Genomic DNA, 12,723 nt, shown 5'->3' with positions numbered 1-12,723 from the left:
TTCACGTTCACAGTTTGTCACCGCGGTTCGGATATGGCCCAAGTGCGGAGTGAGCGACACTGAAGCAGGTCGATATTTCACGGACTTTAATACGAACAGTGTTAAAGGGAAAATAAAACAATAAACGCTAGGCCAAACGAAGCCGTTGACTAAAACTCTCAAAGGAAAACGAAGCCTACACTGCGGTTGAAAAGAACATCTAAACATTAAACGGATACCGCTAGTCTTCAGAGTCAGTTGATTTGAAAGTCCAATATCTCAGGGAAAGGCCGAATGCAAAACAGCAGCGAAGCGTTGCTGTGCTCTGTCCAAGTCTCGACAAGCACTACGACGGCAAGAATGGAGTTAAATAGTCATAGTCATAGTCATACTTTATTGATCTCGGGGGAAATTGGTTTTCGTTACAGTTGCACCATAAATAATAAATAGTAATAGAACCATAAATACTTAAATAGTAATATGTAAATTATGCCAGTAAATTATGAAATAAGTCCAGGACCAGCCTATTGGCTCAGGGTGTCTGACCCTCCAAGGGAGGAGTTGTAAAGTTTGATGGCCACAGGCAGGAATGACTTCCTATGACGCTCTGTGTTGCATTTCGGTGGAATAAGTCTCTGGCTGAATGTACTCCTGTGCCCACCCAGTACATTATGTAGTGGATGGGAGCCATTGTCCAAGACGGCACGCAACTTAGACAGCATCCTCTTTTCAGACACCACCGTCAGAGAGTCCAGTTCCATCCCCACAACATCACTGGCCTTACGAATGAGTTTGTTGATTCTGTTGGTGTCTGCTACCCTCAGCCTGCTGCCCCAGCACACAACAGCAAACATGATAGCACTGGCCACCGCAGACTACACTATACCACCACACAAATACTATCACGATTAAATAATAATTACCTGACACGTGCAGATTCACAAGCGCAATTTCCGTATCTACTGCGCTGCCGAATCCGTGGTTGTGACGCGGTATTTATTTATTTATCTGTTTGTTTGTTTTTACATTTGCACAGTCTGTCTTCGTTCGAACATAGTTTCTATCGTATTTCTTTGATCTTCTGTGAATGCAAGAAAATGAATCTCTGGGTAGTTTACGTTAACATCTGTGGACTTTGATGATATTCTTTTGAATTTTGAAGTTCAGAATCCTGAGTCAGATAAGGGAAAGTGGGGAAGAGTTCAGAGGTGGTGAGGGAGTGAATATGAGGGGTAAGACAGGGTCCAGGAGCGACAGCGAGGAGCCAAGAGGGGAGAAGGGAGAGGCAGGAGGCAGAAAGGGGTTGGGGCACCACGGTAGCGTACCGGTTAGCGCAACGCTATGACAACTCAGGGCGTCGGTGTTCAGAGTACAATTCCGTTCTCCTCTGAAAGAACTTTTGTACATTCTTCCCGTGTGCGTGTGGATTACATCTGGGTGACCCGGTTTCCCCCCAAAGGCGTTCCGGTTAGTTGGTTAATTGGTCAATGTAAATTGTCCTTTGATTGGGCTGGGTAAAATCGGGGGGTTGCTGAGCTGCGACGCTCGGTGAGCCTGAGGTGCCTGTTCCGCGCTGTGTCTCTAAATTTAAAAAAAAGAGAGCCGGTGAGGTGAAAGACCGACTTAGAAGTGAGAGACGAGGGGGAGTGTTCAGAGGTGACGTAGGGAATTGAAACATAGGAGAGGGAAAGAAAGTAAGATGTGAGAGAGGGCTCAAAAGAGAGGAAGACCAGGGGCCGGACAGTGGAATCAAAGATGAGAGTGGCGACACGGATGAGAGAGACGGGAAGATAGGGTGCAAGAGGCGAGAGGGGGACATGGTGCGAGAGGGGATGCGGGATTCAGAGACTGGTCGGGGTGACAGAAGATCAGGAAAAGAGAGGGCCTGGGTGAGGGGGTCCGGATGGGAAAGTGAGAGGGTATTCGGGGTATGAGGGAGGAGGTCCGGATGGGAGAGTGAGAGGGAATTCGGGGTTGCAAAAGGTGGTCGGGGTGCAAGAGTTGTCGAGGAATAGAGGGAATATTCTGCTGAAAGGCGGGGCAGGGGGGTCAGGGTCCAGAAAGCGCGTCAGGTCTGGGAGAGAGGCTCAGGGGTAAAAGGGAAGGTGTAGGGTGAGAGAGGGTTAGAGTCTGAGATGGATATTTGAACGAGTATATGGATTGGTATGATTTAGAACAGAGAAAAAGTCCAACGACAAAAAAAAACTCAACGATCCAGGGCTTTAATTTCTTTGGAGCCAACAAAATTAAAACCTGACTTCAGAGAGATATATACAAGATGATAAGAAGAATGATTAGAGTGGACGTCCCGTTCCTTGTTCCCAGGGCAGCATTGGCTCACACGGGAGGGCATAATTTTAAGGTAATTCGACGAAAATATAGGGAATAGGAGACGTCAGAGGTACGGTATTGTACAAAAGTTTTAGTCACATACATTTAGCCGCGGTGCCACGGTATTGTATTTGAAAACGTGGAGCGGAGAGCGGGTTTGTAAATCTGGATGGTGGAATTAGCGAGAGATGTGGAACAGGGGACAGAGAAGAGATGCTAGGGGCAGGGGGTGGCGCCGGTGCAGACACACCCGGCCCTAAGACACCGGGCAAGGCTATATGATTCCAAACAAATGGTTTATTGATCATTACAGATACTACTCTGGTGCTTCCCACTCCCTCCTCTGTCCCTTCCCTTCTCCCAAAAAATGATTCCCCCCACCCATGCCTCCTTCGCACTCTCGGTCCACAATAGACACCCATTTATCTGTTTTACCATCGCTCACATATTTCATGAAATGTGTTTCCTCTTTTGCAGCAGCACAGAAAATTTCGATAGTACTGTACTGTGTAAAAGTCTGAGGCTCCCTAGCGATATATATGCGTTTATGACTTGTGAACAGTACTGTGGGTGTTTTACACAAAGTTGTAGGTGGGTGGAACTCGTTGCCAGAGGTGCTCATGGAGGCAAATATATCAGGGACACACACAAAATGTTGGAGGGAGTCATCAGGTCAAGAAAATCGATGGAAGTGAATAGAGAGTCGAGCCGAGACCCTTCTCCAGTGCTGGAAAGGAATGGGGAAGGCGCCGGAATAAAAAGGTGGGGGAGAAGTAGAAGGATAGCGAGCAGGTGATGGGTGAAGTCAGGTGGGTGGGAACGCTAAAGGGCTGGAGGAGAAGGAATCTGATAGGAGGGGAGTGTGGACCTTAGGAGAAGAGGAAGGAGGAGAGATACAGGGGGATGTGATTGGGAAGTGAAAAGAGGTCAAGAGGCCAGAGTGGGGAATAGAAGAGCATAGGGGCAGGGAAGGAAGGAGTAATCGCTATTCAGTCTGGGGCTACCCAGGCGGAATATAAGGTATGCTCCTCCACCTTAAGGGCGACCTCGCGCTGGCACAAGACAAGGCAATGGGGCAACATGTCGGGACGGGAAAAGGAATCAGAAATAAGATGTTGGGCTACCACTTTTGGCAGATGAAGCGGAGGTCCTCGATCTTAGATAGGTACGTGGATGAAAGAAAAATAGAGGGGTATGTGGGAGGGAGGCATTTGATTGATTGGTGTGGGGTTAAAGGTCGCCACAATATTATGAGGCAAAGGGCATGCACTGTATTGTTCTATGTTCCACGAACAAGGATTGGAAGGGTTTAGAGGCATAAGAGCCAAGTGTAGCTTAGGTGGGAATTATGGCCAGCAAGGACAAATTGGCGACATGGCAGCATAGCGGTTAGCGCACCGCTTTACAGCGCCAAATACCTGCGTTCATTTGCCGCCGCTGTCTGTAAGGAGCTTGGACATTCGCCCCGTGACCTCGTACGTTTCCTCAGGGTGCACCAACGATCATGTCTGCGTGCTTTTTGAGTTGCTGTCGCATTATTGTCTGGTAAGATTTTTTTCATTAACGAGCAGGTGTACCTAATAAATTGGCTACTAAGTACACGTCGGCCATGATGGAATGGCGGAGCAGGCTGGATAGGCAGGGTGGCCGAATTCCGCTCCTCTGCCTTATGGTCTTACTTTTGTGCTTTGATTTATTTTTTCTGAGAGTGCGATTGCATGAAGGCGATGGGCAGAATGGACACAGGGGCAAAGCGGGAGGAAGAAGGGCGTGTCCTCACAATTCGGGTCTTTCGTTAGGTGTTGTGCTCCCTTCAGCAGCAACACGCCACCCCCACCCCCGCCCACACCATCCCACTCCTCTGGAGTAGATCCAGCCTCCCCTCTGTGTGGAGCAGTCCGCCAAGACTCGAAAACAACTGGGGCTTTGTCAAGAACGGTGACAGCCGGCGCGCTGTCTCGGGGGGAAGAGACAGTCAGAGGGAGGTTGGCGGGGGTGGGGTGGAGTTGGTGTGGTAGAATGAGTATCAATAGGATACAGGGAGGTACTGAGGTCTTGGTCGCCCCCATCCTCCGGCGGTGTCCCTGTCTCCTCTGCTCTCCGCTGGAGCCATGGACGGGGAGCTGGCTTACACGCCCTCTCTCTGGGCTCTCGCCCTCCACCAGCTGCCGCGTTACAACCTGCGACTGCAGCGGGTCGACGGGCTCTTCGCTCCTCGTGACTGGGAATACCAGCAGGTAGGAGGAAGGAAAGGAGGGAGCGACGGCGGGAGGGGTGAATGACATCCCCTCATCCCGAGATGGAGGAGGAGGAGGACGGAGTCGGGGAGCAAGGAGGGAGGTGCTCCGGCTGAGTCCTACACTCTATTCGACACTCCACCACACTCCTCATCGCCTCTAATCCTGCCCGTCCTCTATCCCCCGTTAATCTACTCCCTCCCTCTCCACGCCTCCGCACCCTCTCCTCCACTCGATACAGATCCCCAACCCCTCCCTTCCCCATCCTTCCACACTCCTCCAACCTCCAGTCCTCCCCACCTCACACCCACTGATTTACCACCTGCTCCACCCTCAGCTCCTCCACACTACTCTCCCCTTCATCCCTCTCCCTACTACGCACCTCCCTCTCCCCTGCCCTCCACCCTTGCTTCTCCCCTCCCGAACCCCTCCGTTTCCCCTCCCACTCGCATTCCCCTAATCTCTACACTCCTCTCTCCGACAACTCCTTTTCATTCCCCTCCGCCCTCCTCCTCAAGTCCGCTCCCCTCCAGCCTCCTCACCCACGGATCCTTCCACAAACTTCCCTCCTTCTCTGACCCCTCTAGCCCCAGCCCCCACTTTCTCCTCCCAGCAGACGAGGGAGCAGTGTCTGCACCAGCAGCAGCTACGGGGTCGCAATGGCGGGAATCCCAGGGCACTGGAATCTCCGTGAATAACACCACCAGGGTAGAGGGGATACTGGGATGAGCGGGGGAAATCCCAGCAGGGTACAGAGCTGTTGGGATTCTTGGGGATAATCCCAGCAGGCTGGATACTCGAGGTGATTTCAGCAGGGTACAGGGAGACTGGAATCTCCGAAAAAAAATCCCAGCAGGCGATAGGGCTACTGAGATTTCTGGAAGTAATCCCAGCAGGGTACGTGGAGACTGGAAACTCTAAGAATCTTCCCAATAGAGTACAATAACCCTAGAAATAATCCCAGCAGTCTGTATGGAGACTGGAATCTTCAGCAATAATCCCAACACTGTACAAGGATATAGGGATCTCCGGCAATAATCCCATCAATTATAAAGAGAAATGGGGTCTCCAGGAATAAATCTGGCAGGGAACAGGGAAAGAGGGCTCTTCGGAAATAATCCCGTCAAGGTACGAGCATCTCTGAAAATAACACCAGCAGGTACAGGGACACAGATATCTCCGGATAGACCGTTCCCTGGGCTAGATCATTCCCCATCCGCCTGTTGCAGCCCCGGACGCTCATCCCTGAACGAAGAGGTCACAGGGCGACTGCCCAGACTCCTTACAGTGTCGGGACAGCAGTGTGCTCTCCAGAGAAGTCCGCTCTCCCCCATACGGATCCGTGTATTTGGCGGGGACCAGAATGAGCCTTTGGGTTTGGAAGGTGCAGCCTGAACGGCCAGCAGGGGGTGCACTTTCTGCGTCCCACGCTCCACCACTCCCGTCCGCATGCCACACTCTCGTCTTCCGTTGCTCATCCCCTCCACTCCCTGTCCACTTCACACAACTCACCCTCCTCATCTCTACAACCCTTCCTCTGTGCCCCTCCACAATTTATCCTACCCCCTTTACACAATTCTGTCCTTCATCGACCCTCCTCCAGACGCCTCCTTCCTTCCTCCATCCTCTTCCTTCCTTCCCCTCCACACTCCCTCATCCTTTCCACCTCCGTCATCTCTTCCCCTCAACCCCTACCCTCCAGATCGCTCCCTACTCCCCTCCCCCTGCATCTACTTTCCCCAGAACCCTCCCTCCTCTGCTTCCCTCCACACTCCCACATTCCGTCATCCTCCAGGACCCTCTCCTCCGCTCGTCTCCACACTTCTCAGTCCTCCACTACCACTCCCTCCAAATTTGTCTCCATGCACCCTGCCCCTCCACACTCACCCTCCTTCCTCGTCCACTGCGTACCACTCCACCCCCTCCCCTTCCCCGTCTACTCCTCTCTGCCTCGCCCTCGCGCTCTCTTGTGTTTCCCAACTCCTTCCCTCCCTCTCACTCTGTCTCACAATCTAACACACTCCCTCTCACAGGCGATCGTCTCTATTCCTCTCGCCTTCTCTCCTTTCCTCTCCTTCCTCGCGCTCACTCGCTCCCCATTGCTCTACTTGCCCTCCCTTGTTCTATTCTTGTCTCCCGCTCCCACTCTCTCTTCTTCCCTGTCTCTCACACTCTTCATCGTCCTTGTGCGCTCTCTCTCTCTCTTTCCCTCAACTCTCCCCTTTGATCTCGCATCTTCTCTCGTTAATTCAGTTCATCTCTACACCCTTCCCTGCTCTCCTTACCTCTGAACCCCGCAGACCTTCGTGGTGCTGGCTGCCGTGACTGCCGCGGGCCTGGGCCTGAACCTACTGTGGCTACTACTTGTTGTTTCCCGCCGCTGCCGTCGGGACCCTAGAGAGGAGGAGGACTCTCGCCCCGGCGAGCTCTGTTGTCCGTCATGGGGATGCGTCACAGCCGTCGTCGTCTGCTGGTGAGTGAGATGGACAAGTCCCCGGCCTGTGCTTCCTCCAATCCCTCCTCTTCCCCCACCCACCACTCACAATCACCCACCTACCTACACACTGATGCACACAATCACACACAAAGACACCCACAGACAGTCGCTGTCTCACACAGTCTCACTTACCGTCACACAGCACCCTGAGACACAAGTACACACCTGGCGTACACAGAGTGAGACCTATACACCTACAGACAGACAGACAGACAGACACACACACACACACACACACACACACACACACACACACACGAAGTAAATTTATTATGAATATACATATATGTCACCATATTATGAGCTTCATTTTCTGACGGGCATACGCAATAAATCCAATAACCATAATAGTATCAATGAAAGACTATGACAACAGGGCGGGTTACAAAAGACAGCAGACTGCACAAAAACAAAAAGAAAGATTAAAATAAATAATAATTAATAAATAATCAATAAAATTCGAGCTCATGAGGTGAAGAGTCCTTGAAATTGAGTCCATTGGTTCTGAGAACAGTTCAGTGATGGGACAAATGAAGTTGAGTGAAGTTATCCCATTTGGTTCAAGAGCCTGATGGTTGAGGGGTAGTAACTGTTCCTGAACTTAGTGGTCTGAGTGCTGAAGCTGCCGTACCTTTTCCTGAAGGTGGGAGGGGGGTGTAAGGTCCCTGATGATGAAGGCTGCTTTCCTGCAACAACGTTCTGTGTAGATATGCTCCATGGTGTTGAGAGTTTACCCATGATGGACAGGAAAATCCTTGTAGGATGCTCCATTCAAGGGTAATGGTGTCTCCACACCAGGCTGTGACGGAGCCAGTCAATATACTCTCCACTATACATCAATAGAAGATTGCAAAGTTGAAAATGCAATGCCGAATCTTCACAAACTCTAAAGGAAGTAGCTTTCTTCGTAATTGCACTGATGTGCTAAGCCTAGGGTAGATCCTCTGAAACCATGCCACTGAGGAATTTAAAGTTGCAGACCTTCCCCGCCTCCGATCCTCTGATGCAGACTGACTCATTAATCAGTTCCTTGGTCTTGCTGACACTGAGTAAGAGGTTGCTTTGCGGCACTATTTGGCTAGATTTTCAATCTCTCTCATATACGCTGATTCATCGCCATCTTTCAGCCTGCAACTGTGGTGTAGTCAGCAAACTTAAGTATGGCATTAGAACTGTGCTTAGCCGCACATTCCTGAGTGTAGCGAGTAGAGCACATAGCCTTGTGGTGCATCTGTGCTGATGGAGATTGTGGAGGAGATATCACTGCCAATCCAAAATGACTGGAGTATGCAAGTGAGGAAATCGAGGATCCATTTGCACAAGGAGGTATTGAGGCCAGGGTCCTGAAGTTAATGGATTACTCTTCAGGTTGATAGTATTGAATGCAGAAATGTATTTTGATAAACTGCATCCTGATGTATGCACCTTTGTTGTCCAGATGTTCCAGGGTTGAGCGAAGAGCCAATGAAATGGCTTCTGCTGTGGACCTGTTGTGCCGGTAATCAATCTAAGTTGCTTCTCAAGCAGGAGCTGATATGCTTCATTCCCATCCTCCCAAAACACTTCATCACTGTGGATGTAAGTGCTACTGGATGATAGTCATTGTTGCAGGAGAAAACTCCAGTTGGTAGGCACAGGTCTTTAGTCTTCAGCCGGGTACCCCATCGGAACAGAATGCCTTTCCTGGGTTCACCCTCCTGAAGGCTGCTCACACGTCTGCCTCAGAGACAGAAATCACAGGATCATTGGGGGCTGTGAGAGCTTCTGATGATTCCTCCATGTTTTGACAGTCAAAGTGAGCACAGAAGGCATTGAGCTCATCTGGAATCGAAAGACTGTTGTCGCCTATGTTGCATCATTTAACTTTATAAGAGGAGACATGATTCAGGCCCTGCCACAGCAGTCGACCACCCTTTGTTGATTGAAGTTTAGTCTGGAACTTCCACTTTGCCCATGAGATGGTTTTCCAGAGATCGTACCTGGGCCTTGTGTAACTCTCTTGGTCACCAGACCTCTCTGATTACATCAGATTGTGGAACTCATGGTTCATCTAGGGCTTCTGGTTGGGGAAGACTGAATAATTCTCTCTTTTGTTGGTTTTTAAAACCTTCCCAATCCTCTGGCTTCCTGTTAGATGTTTGTTGTGCTGTATGCCCTCTCCCTTGTTTTATGCTGTCTTTCACTTCCTTTGTCAACCATGGTTGTCTCATTCTCCCTTTAGGATACTCCTTCATTGGGATGAACCGATCCTGCATCTTTTGACTTACCCCCAGAAAGTCCAGCCATTACAAGGAAGAATACAATGAGAACAAAATTCCACTGTAGTGCAAAGAGGCCTCCGTGTTGCTATACTAAGATAGAGATTGAAGTTGTGCTGGTTGGTTCAAGAGCTGAATGGTTGATGTTCCTGAACCTGTTGGCATGGGAACGCAGGCTTCTGTACGTCCTGCTTCTGTACTTGCCTTCAAAACCATGGCATGACCCTGATGGTGCAGGTCTCTGATGGTGGACATTGCATGTTTGGGACAATCTCTCCAGTAGATACTGTCGGTAATGACTGCAGGAGGCAGCGTCTGTGGTCGTATCTACAGAAGACATTACCTCAGGAGGGTGGGAAGAAATGTGGTCGCAGTGTAGTGGGCAGAGTCTGCTGCTCTCGTATGTTCTGAATCGGAATTGCCATACCAGACCATGATACAACTTGTCAGGGTACTTCCAATCATACTTCATTGTAATTGCCCAAAGTCTCATCTGGACCAGACTCCTAAACACTGTAGTTAGGACACGAGAACTGGCAAGAAGGTAGGGATTATGTAGCAACATCGCTATGCGACCCAAACCACACTTCCACTGCCTGCAAGGTGCAAAGATCAGATCCCCAAACCGCGCGCTTGCCTAAAGAAAATCCCCGTTGTGCCTTCCAGCGCCGGCATTGGGATTGGCTTCTACGGGAACGGCGAGGTCAATGATGGGATGGGCCAGGCCACGCGATCACTGGTGGCGGTGAACCGCACCTTGGCAACCATGGAGTTCCTGGTGAGAGTGGTAAATGACCCGCAGCGGGTGGCGTCTCTGCGTGAGGGAAGGGGAGTTTTATTTATGGGGTAGATGGGAAGACGGGTGGAGACAGCAGGGTCGGAGTATAGGAAAAGGGTGGGTGGGTAGGGTTTGTGACAGGGAGGCGAGGCGGTCAGAGACACAGATGGAGAGTGGGGTCATAGACGGGACGTCACAGACACAAGAGCATCAGGTCCCAGGGAGATGGCAGGGTCATATAAATCAGGGAGGGACACAGAGAGCGTTGGGACAGTCAGGGTCACCGAGAGGGACAGAGAAGGCTGGGTCATGAAAAAGGTTATCAGAGAGCGAGGGGGTGGGATTACACTGGGAGGGGTCACAGAGAGAGAGAGATATGGGCCATAAAGTTGGTGGGTGGGGGTGGGTGGCCAAACAGTGTAGAGGGAGGGCTCCGACAGACGCCAGGGTCATGTTAAAATGGATGAGCCACATAGACAGTGAGGGAAGGTCACAAAGTAAGAGCCTGAGGTCAGAGAGAGGGTGGGGGTCAGGGGGTCACACAAAGAGGGCAGGGTCAAAGAGAACGGGGTGGGAATTCAAAAGGTTGATGTCACAGAGTGCAGGCGGGGCACAGGGAGTAAAATCACAGTGAGGTAGGTTCGGTTCAAAGTGAGGGCGGGGTCAGGAGGAGATTGATGTCACAGCGAAAGAGGCCGGAGTCACATGGGAGGGGGTCACGGGAAGAGAGAGCAGTCTGGTTACAGGAGTTTTTGTAACAGGGAGAGGGCGTGGCACAGGAGAGAAAGTGGCGTGGTTAACAGTGCGTAGCCAGGGAGGGAGCGAGATCAAAGAGAGTGGGGTCAGAATTAGAGAAATTGATATCACAGTGGTTGGGGTCACAGAAAGATTAATGTCATACTGAGAGGATGGGTTCACAGGAAGAGGGTGCTGTCGCAAAGTGGGTGCTGTCACCGAGAGGGGACGGAACGAGAAGTGACTGAAGGCGTGGCCAGAGAGAGTTTGAGTCATGTGTTGGAGTGCACCGAGAGGGCAATAAACGGATGGGTCGGGAGGACAGGTAAGGGTGTGGGACATGGGGAAGTGCAGAGGGTCCCGGAGAAGGTGGCGGTAATGGGGCTGTAGATACAGGGAGAGGCTGGCTGGAATCCTGGGAAAGATATTTGTTGGTGGAGGAATCGCAGTACCATCTCTAACCCTATCTCTGTCTCCTTTCCTCTCCCCGACATCCAAAACCCCATCCCACCCAATCGCCTTCACCAGGTGTCCAACTCTTCGGCCACCCTTAGGCAAGTGGTGCGGGAGGACCTGACCCACCTGGAAGAGATCTTTTCTGAGAAGCCGGAGTTTCTCCTGCCGACCCGCAATGGCCGGAGGCAGGTCGAGGCCCTGCTCGCCCACCTCCACAGCCTGGTCTTCTGGAGAGATCTGGGCTTCCGAATCCTGGAACTGGCCGAGTGGGGTGACCGTGTCGAGAGAGCCAGGTAGGGGTCGTCCACACCAAAGTGGGCCCTTCGACCCAACTTGTCCATGCTGAGTGAGGAGCCCGCCTGATCTAGTCCTACTTGCCTGACCTTTGCACAATATCCCTCTAAGCTCTTCTCATCCATGCATCTGTCCTAAATGCTGCTAATGTGCCTGCCTCGACAATTTCCTCCAGAAGCTCTTACCACATACCGTCCAAGAGGGAAAAACTTAATCCCCGTTTAAGCCTCTGCCTTCTCGTCTTTAACGTGATCCCTCCAGTTTTCTACTCCCCCACCCTGGGGGGAAAGTCTGTGGCTGCCCACTTCATCGATGCTCCTTGTGGCTTTGTAAACTTCTTTCAGGTTACTCTTCAGGCTTCAAGAAGAAACTGTCCCATCCCTATCCATCGTGAACTAACATCTCCAGTTCTCCATACGTGTCCATAAATCTTTTCTGCGCCATGTCCAAGTTTCATAACTTCACAACGTCCTTGCTGCAGCAGGACGGCCTCACCAACGTCTTCTACATCTGTGGCATCATGTCCCATCCGCTGCGCTCAAGGTCAGGTTCACGTTCAAGTGTACTGCGTTCTGCCGTACACATGTATATAACTAAACGGAACAACGTTCCTCTGGGACCAACGTGCAAGACAAGGTAAATATATCACAAACAGCACATAAAGTAATATTAACACAATAATACTGAAAATATTATTGTCAATAACAATGGCAGATAAAAAATATTCTGTAGACGTGCAAGTTGAAATAATACAACATATAGTTAAATATACAACTGTATAGGAAGGCTAACATCTCAAGTCAAGAATCAGCTGTATATCTGCACCTAAGGGACAAGGGACATTCCTTTGATGATAACAATGTGCACATTTTGGACAGGGAAGACAGGTGGCTTGAAAGTGGGGTTAAAGAAGTTATCTTTGTCAAAATGGAAAACCCATCCCTGAACAGAGGGGGTAGGGTATGACAACACCTGTCAGCTACTTACAGTGCAGTCCTAACATCTCTACCCCAGTGTCTCCACCCCTCCATTCACGCAAAGGTAATACTAATGAGCCTCTCATTCCCTCTACGACTCGTAGTGGCCCTCAGATGATTGCTATACCTTTAAACAACTCAGAGTTTATAAGCAGGAAAACTGCCCACCGTGCATCTGAAC

General features: G+C 50.7%; 1 pseudogene; it reads left to right on the top strand.

Annotated features, from left to right (window-relative positions):
- LOC134338740 (uncharacterized) overlaps positions 1–12,723 on the top strand; it is a 36,866-nt pseudogene that overhangs the window by 19,960 nt on the left and 4,183 nt on the right.

Source organism: Mobula hypostoma, chromosome 28, assembly GCF_963921235.1.
Source record: "Mobula hypostoma chromosome 28, sMobHyp1.1, whole genome shotgun sequence".
Classification (NCBI taxonomy): domain Eukaryota; kingdom Metazoa; phylum Chordata; class Chondrichthyes; order Myliobatiformes; family Myliobatidae; genus Mobula; species Mobula hypostoma.
The sequence above is the reverse complement of the archived record's forward strand: the minus strand, read 5'-3'. Positions and strand labels throughout refer to the sequence as shown.